This window comes from Pogona vitticeps, chromosome 4 (assembly GCF_051106095.1).
Source record: "Pogona vitticeps strain Pit_001003342236 chromosome 4, PviZW2.1, whole genome shotgun sequence".
In the NCBI taxonomy this organism is placed as follows: domain Eukaryota; kingdom Metazoa; phylum Chordata; class Lepidosauria; order Squamata; family Agamidae; genus Pogona; species Pogona vitticeps.
In genome coordinates, this window is record NC_135786.1 from 122,486,615 (window position 1) to 122,493,553 (window position 6,939).

Here is a 6,939-nt window from a genome sequence, read left to right on the forward strand (position 1 = left end):
CAGCATGCACATCCATCAGCATTGCCATCGCACCAATTGTGGAAGTAGTCCCACCAGTGCTTCCTTGCTTCTCCCCAGAGCTCACCACTCTGGTGAGGAGGCAGGAAGATGAGTCTCCATGCTCAGATGCTGAGCAGTTGGCTGTGAGAAATGGAGATGCGCCCATGGGACTACTTCTGCAATTGGCATGACGATGATGTTGATGGATACGTGTGCTGCACGGAACCCAGTCAATGGACTCGGCTGGTTACGGGGGGGTGGGGCGGGAATGGATTGCTGCGGTACCGCGTTTTGCATTCGTATTCCCTAGATACAAACATGAAGTGCCCATATCTAATGAAGACATGTCTAATAAAAACCCTAACATCCCATTCAAAGGATCACACAGTTATATCCAAGAAAAAACAAAGCCCAGCCTCCAGAGATGTATGGCATTCAATCTATGCAATTTTGTCTGAAAGAAAAGTAGGATTAATTAAATGGCAGCATTCTTAGAGATCCAACAAATAAGATATTATTTAGCCTTGGATATAGGCATCCCAACTTTTTGAAGCCCTTTGTGAACTACTGAAGAGGGGAAGGAAAACTGCAATTAAAAAATTATTCTCACCTATTTATTATGTTTTATCTGCATGCTTGTGGTTTTAGAAAACTCTCTTCAGGCTCCGGTCTATTCTGTCTTCGTACAACCAGGTAGGACAGGCGTTGAGCTGAGAGGTGAAGTCTGCTCAGACCTACTAAGGCAAACATAGGCCACCATTCAGTGCCTAACCTTTGCGTTCTGGAAGATCAGAACTTCTGGCAGTCCACGGTTGGTGAAATGCATTTAGTTCTGCCAGGCTTTAGCAATGCAAATTGAGCTTGTGACTGCGAAGGCTAAGTATGCCACAGGACTAGCACAGCATGCTGTCCAGAAATATGAGATCCCGTCAGAATAAAACCTGGGGAAGACTGTCTTAGTGGTCCAGTGAAGATAGGGTTGGAGAGAGACAAACAAAAATGACAGGGTCTTTCAGCTTAGAATATTAAACCATTTAATTCTCAAACCACTCACATGCATAACATTTCTTTTACACAGTGTTAAAGAAAAATGCATTTGTTTTAAAATACAAACAGAATTTCAAGTATACATTTATAGAATTTTTTCAGTCCTAACCAAAGTTGCTTAGTTTTCACATTTTTAAAGCTGTTCAATAAGAGCTTCTTCTTCTTTTTTGCTAAACTGCTTTAAATAAGTTTGTACAAGTCATTATTTTAACTGTTATATTTTGTTTTCTTCCCCCACACAAAACAACACCCCTCCCTGTCTTCCCCACTCTGTGTGCATGAAGATCATGGGAGAATAAAAAGATGAAAAAACCCAGGTTTTGTTAAATAAAACTGGGCAGTTTTGTTACCAAATGTTTGTAAATTGCTGGATAATGTGTCAGCCTGCCACAAAACTGAAGTACAGTATGAAACCTCTTATTTGCAAATACAACATAACACCAGTAAAAAAGAAGTACAGTAGGACATTTCAGCCTTCCAACAGAAAAGAAATAATTGTAAATCTTATCTGTTTCAAATTCACAGATGATAGGTAATTGGTTTTTAAGAGGGAAAGGGTGAGGAAAGAATATCAGGGTCCCTGCGGAAGAAAGAAAAACACAGGCATTTGAAAGAAAAAAAAAACATTTTAACAACTAGGGTGGACAAAAATCAAATAGGAAAACTTCTCAGTAAAGGCAATCAATTCTGAACCACTCTCTCCTCCAATTCCCACACATTAGATCCACCGCCCCACAACAGAGTAAGTGGGAATAAATGCCACCTAGCCAAATACCGGTCAGTGTATTTCTCAATAGACATCCTGCTACTGCTGACATTTTTGAAACCGTCAAACGCACTTCAATGCATGGATCTATGGTAGTAATATAGCACACTCTGAGAGAGCTGTATCTACATGTGCCTCGCTTGACTAACAGCACTGAAAATGATGGCAGCCATTTATTAGTCAATAGAAGCCAAGCTTGCAGTCTCTCCTAGCAAGAGATATATTGAGGGAGACAGTCTGGAAGGGATGCATCTGAGGAAACATAAAACTTGCATTATTTCAGTTCTGCAGAAATGTAGGCCATTCTTCTTTAAAACCCAGGGTTCTTTGTGCTGCAGATGTTAGTAGTCTCTACTCCACTCTGTTGTGGCTCAGTGGCTGTCTTTTTAACTATAGCTCGGCTTGAGGTACAAACAGCCCATTCTACTCTGCAAAGGAAACCAACTGCAATAAGGGAGGAGGTTTTTCACACTTCAGAAAAGCCACTGCAGGCTGACCTTCTAAGTGCCATATATCTAGATTAAAGGGGTAGTATACAGATCAGGAGAAATCTGGTGGTAAGCTGCAGCTAGAGTAGGTTCATTGAATCCATGAGGATCAAGTTGTGACTTACTACTGGATCTCAGCCATCATCCTATTTTACACTACTGACCATTGTGTTGTGCTGAGAGAGAGAGAGAGAGAAAGAGAGAGAGAGCATGCAATACCTTTTCCTCTAGAGATGCAGAATACATCAGTGATAGGCTAGTATTAATATTGCCATTACCCATTCCGTCCTAATCAACCCTCCTTCCTATCTCTAACAGCTAACAACAGCCACAGAGCTTAAAGTGCATGAGGGAAAAGAAGACGGGACATCAGGGTGCTTAAAACAACCTACTTAAAGTGCCACACTATGTTAGAAAGCTAATTTGCAAAAGATCACACAGAGGCTTCAAGGTGTATCACTTTGCTGAACAAAGGGAACAATTCAGGTTTATCTGTTCTGGTACTCTTCCACTCAATCAAGGCTACGTGTGTGTCTACCTGTAGAGTACCAATACTTTGTCAGTAAGATGACAAAATGCTGACACTGGATATCTCCAGGTGGGGTAAATCACACCCAGGCCAGAGATTACAAATATGACCAAGGTGACATGTCACACTGACCAAGGAGCATTCCCCTAATACCAACTGGGAATATTTTGTGGCACTGTTCCCCCCTCCCAATCTCAAAAACAAATAATGCACAATTATAAACATAAGATCAAGTTCTCACACAGGAGCATCTCTGTAGCTCTATGGGTATCCCCTTCTGAAAACATTCAGACTAATTTTAAGTTTGCAGCACAAACAGAAGTCTCATGAATATGCTGAACCTGGAAGCATCAACATGAACACTGTCCGGCATAAGCAAAATCTCCTGGGAAGGGGTACTGTATCTTTAAACAGGCAGTAACATATTTTAAAGCATTTGAAAAAAAAAAAACAGGTTGAAATAGTCACCCTTTGGACTAATTTCAAATTGTAAAACAGTAATCCACTCCACTCATAATCTGATCACATGATTCTTGGATGGAGATTACATATAAAGTTCCTGAAATCCTAGTGTATTTTTAAAAATTGAATTCAACAATCTGAAATCTGTGCTTCTAAAGGATGATCTACAAAGGGTAAAAGCATGGCCCAGTGGACATACATGGAATAAGAAGGGCCAGCAATTGGAAAAACAAATACCTTCATTATGTACAAACAGAGTAATAAAATAGCACCAGAGAAAGAGGCACCAAAATCTCTGCTGAAGTTTTCAGAGTCTTCTTGCTGAGCAGATCTATACTGCAAATGTCCAGTGGTTACTAAAGGAATATTTCCACTTTCAAAGGTCTTTAAAGTTATGGCCCCTAAGGGCATGAAGAAGCATTATCCGAAATTTGCAATTGCCACACAAACCAGAGCTACCTCTGCTTTTCAACCGTGTGTAGTTTTGACCATGTGACTTTATTACTCTTTGTGAGCATCTCAATGCCTGCATCATGGCCGCCGGAGAATGCAATGTGTTCATTTGTGTGAATACATGAATGAGAATGACACAAATCATCACACATTTCATTAATACGGGTTATGTGAGGGAATAGGAGCAGTACCCGGGGGGGGGAGGAGACAGGATAACATTTTTGGTGGCAGCAACACCTTTTTTGGCCAGAGAGCTGCACGTTGAGCCAGAGCGATAATGTTATGTATCTTCTGCTCCTTGCTGTAGCCATTGTTAAAAAGGACTGTATCAAGAAATAAAAAGAACAAGCAGAAGAAAGCAATGTCTTGTATTTTTGGAAAGAAAATCTGTTAAACTTCTTCTTAGCTAGGTATATGGACCTCAATACACACAACAACGCTTGCCAGAGGAACCCATCTGCAGCTCCCTTCCCACTTCTGGGCAAACATGGACAAGAAAACATTCCACTCGGCCACGACCACATTGAACCTGAAGAGCTCTCTAATTCTTTCCAAAGGTGATTGTCAATTTGGTTTATTGCAAGTCAGGCAAAATTAAGAAACAGTAACTTCAAGTGTTAAATTTCTATCTCTATTAGTTGCAGCAAACACAACAAGATGTCTTAAAGACTACAAAGTTGTATTTGGCATAAACACTTGTGGACGCAGAGATCCCACGCCTCCAGTCTAGGAACACTTGTGCCAAATAAAACTTGTTACTCTTTAAAGTGTTCCAAGATTCTTTGCTGCAAATGTTAAAATATTCTTTTACTAACCTCCAAGACCATTCTTTCTTGCCAGTGTCCCCTAGCAAAAGTTTGCCCACTCATCACTACTTGCCGTTTTTGCTTCTGATATTTCTATGTGGATTTGACTCCCCATTCTGAATATTTAATTGACTGCACATTTATCATGACACTGCAAACAAAAATGCCTTTAATGCCTTATAATGCAACAACCAGTGCTCTTGTCAACTATCCATTCAAAAGCTCTTTTCAGAAGGAATTCATGTTGGCATTAAGAAGTCAATGGATAATTCAGAAGGAACTATGGACATTTCAGCTATAGTCGCCTTTCCTGGAACTATCTGAGCAAAAGAAAGTAAGGCACACTTTAACTTCCCAAGTTTCAAACATTTTACTATGCGGGCTTCCTAGTTCCTGCTCCCAAACATAGAAGAGCACTTTGGGAGGGAAAAGGGGATATGGCCTTGGCCTTGGCAATGCCAGGTTGTTTGGCATGCCATGTTAGGAGTCTGGCTCCCTTCTTTCACTGCCAGGCAAAATCTGAGCACAGAAAAGCTTCTGGAGCTGGTCTAGACAAATAGATTACACTCCTTTTATCCTCAGATCCAGATACCTTAACAGCAAAAGACAGTTTTTTTTTAAAAAAAAAAATGCATGACACTTGAAAACTCAAAGCAAGCAATTCAAGGGGTTCCCTCATTTATCAAAACAAAAACACAAGAGAGAGATTTTTACAGTCTACTCAGTGTGGGTCTTCTACCTCAATTAAAGCTGCAAGAAACACAAATTCTTAATGTAAAGTCACGGTAAAGTAGTTATCCCTGTACCCATGGGATCGGTATCCATGATTTTTCTTATCTGTGGTCTGAAAATATTAAAAATATTAAAAGAAAAATCCCCAAAAGATGTATCTCCACAATGTAGTTACCAGAACTGGTCACTAGAGGGAATCAGAGACCATGCTATGGATAGTGTTTGCTATTTTCCATGGTTTTTGGTATCAGATATGGTGGTGCTACTATACTTTAAAAAAAAAAAAAATCTGCCATCTGCCATCAGGAAACACTATTAACATAAACTTGTCTGCAATAGAATTGCAGAGAACTCAGCATTGCAATGATGAATCACCAGAATGGCAAACAACTGCAAACCTCCCACCCATGCAGCTGTGGATGTGATAATCTAAAATGGGATAATGGTGTTTTAAAGATCACCTTGCTTCCAGAGTCAGAACATGTGTCCATTAGTTGCAATTTACTTCTTAGCTAATGCACAATTCATAAGTGCATAAATAATAGTACATATGTTTGGCCCAGTGCACTATAAGGAATTTCCACACCATGCCGGATACAGCACACTCAATGCAGACTTTGATGGAAAGCATAACCTAGGACACACCTACTGCTATCATATGGCTACAGTAAGCCTCTCTAGTGTAATTCTGGGCTGCTTGTTTTTTAGCTTGTCACAGATTCTGAATGCTTTCCAGGTCTTTATCATGTGTTTCCTAAATAGCAACACCTTTCTAGGACTGCAGGCTGAAATCATTTCACAGAGATCTGTGTAGCCTGAGACAGAAACTGGAATGTTTTGCACACAAAGCATCTGCACCGTTGCAGTCATCAGCTGTGAACCTCCAGATACACTGAACATAGGACACCAAACCATTACTCCAGGAAAATGAAGCACCACTATGCTAGGACTATGACCCTCTAGACCAGTGGTTCTTAACCTTTGTTACTTAGATGCTTTTGAACTGCAACTCCCAGAAACCCCAGCCAGCACAGCTGGTGGTGAAGGCTTCTGGGAGTTGCAGTCCAAAACTCCTGAGTAACCCAAGGTTAAGAACCAGTGCTCTAGACAAACGTGAAGCACAAGTAGAAGGGGCAGGATTGCAGGCTGAGACTGGTAAACATATAAATAATATCTTATTACAGTACTTTGAAGAAGTTAACATCTCTGCAGCCAGATGAACTACATCAAAGAGTATTGAAGGAACTGGTTGAAGAACTCTCAGAACCACTGTCTATAATTTTCTTTGAAACATGGAGGATGGGGAAAGTGCCAGATGATTGGAGAAGGGTTAATGTGGTCCCTATCTTCAAAAACGGCAAAAAGGAGCAACCTGGGAATTTTAGACCAGTCAGCCTGCCATCAATCCCAGGGATATTTCTGGAGCAGATTATAATACAGTCACTCTGCAAAACACCTTGAAAATAATGCTGCAATAACTATAAGCCAACATGGATTTGACAAGAACAAATCCTGCCAGGTAACCTCCCTGATCGACAGTGGGAATGCTGTAGACACAATGTACTTTGACTTCAGCAAAGCCTTTGACAAAGTGCCCCATGTTATTCTAATTAGCAAAATAACTAGGGAATAGTGAATAGTACAACTGGATATATA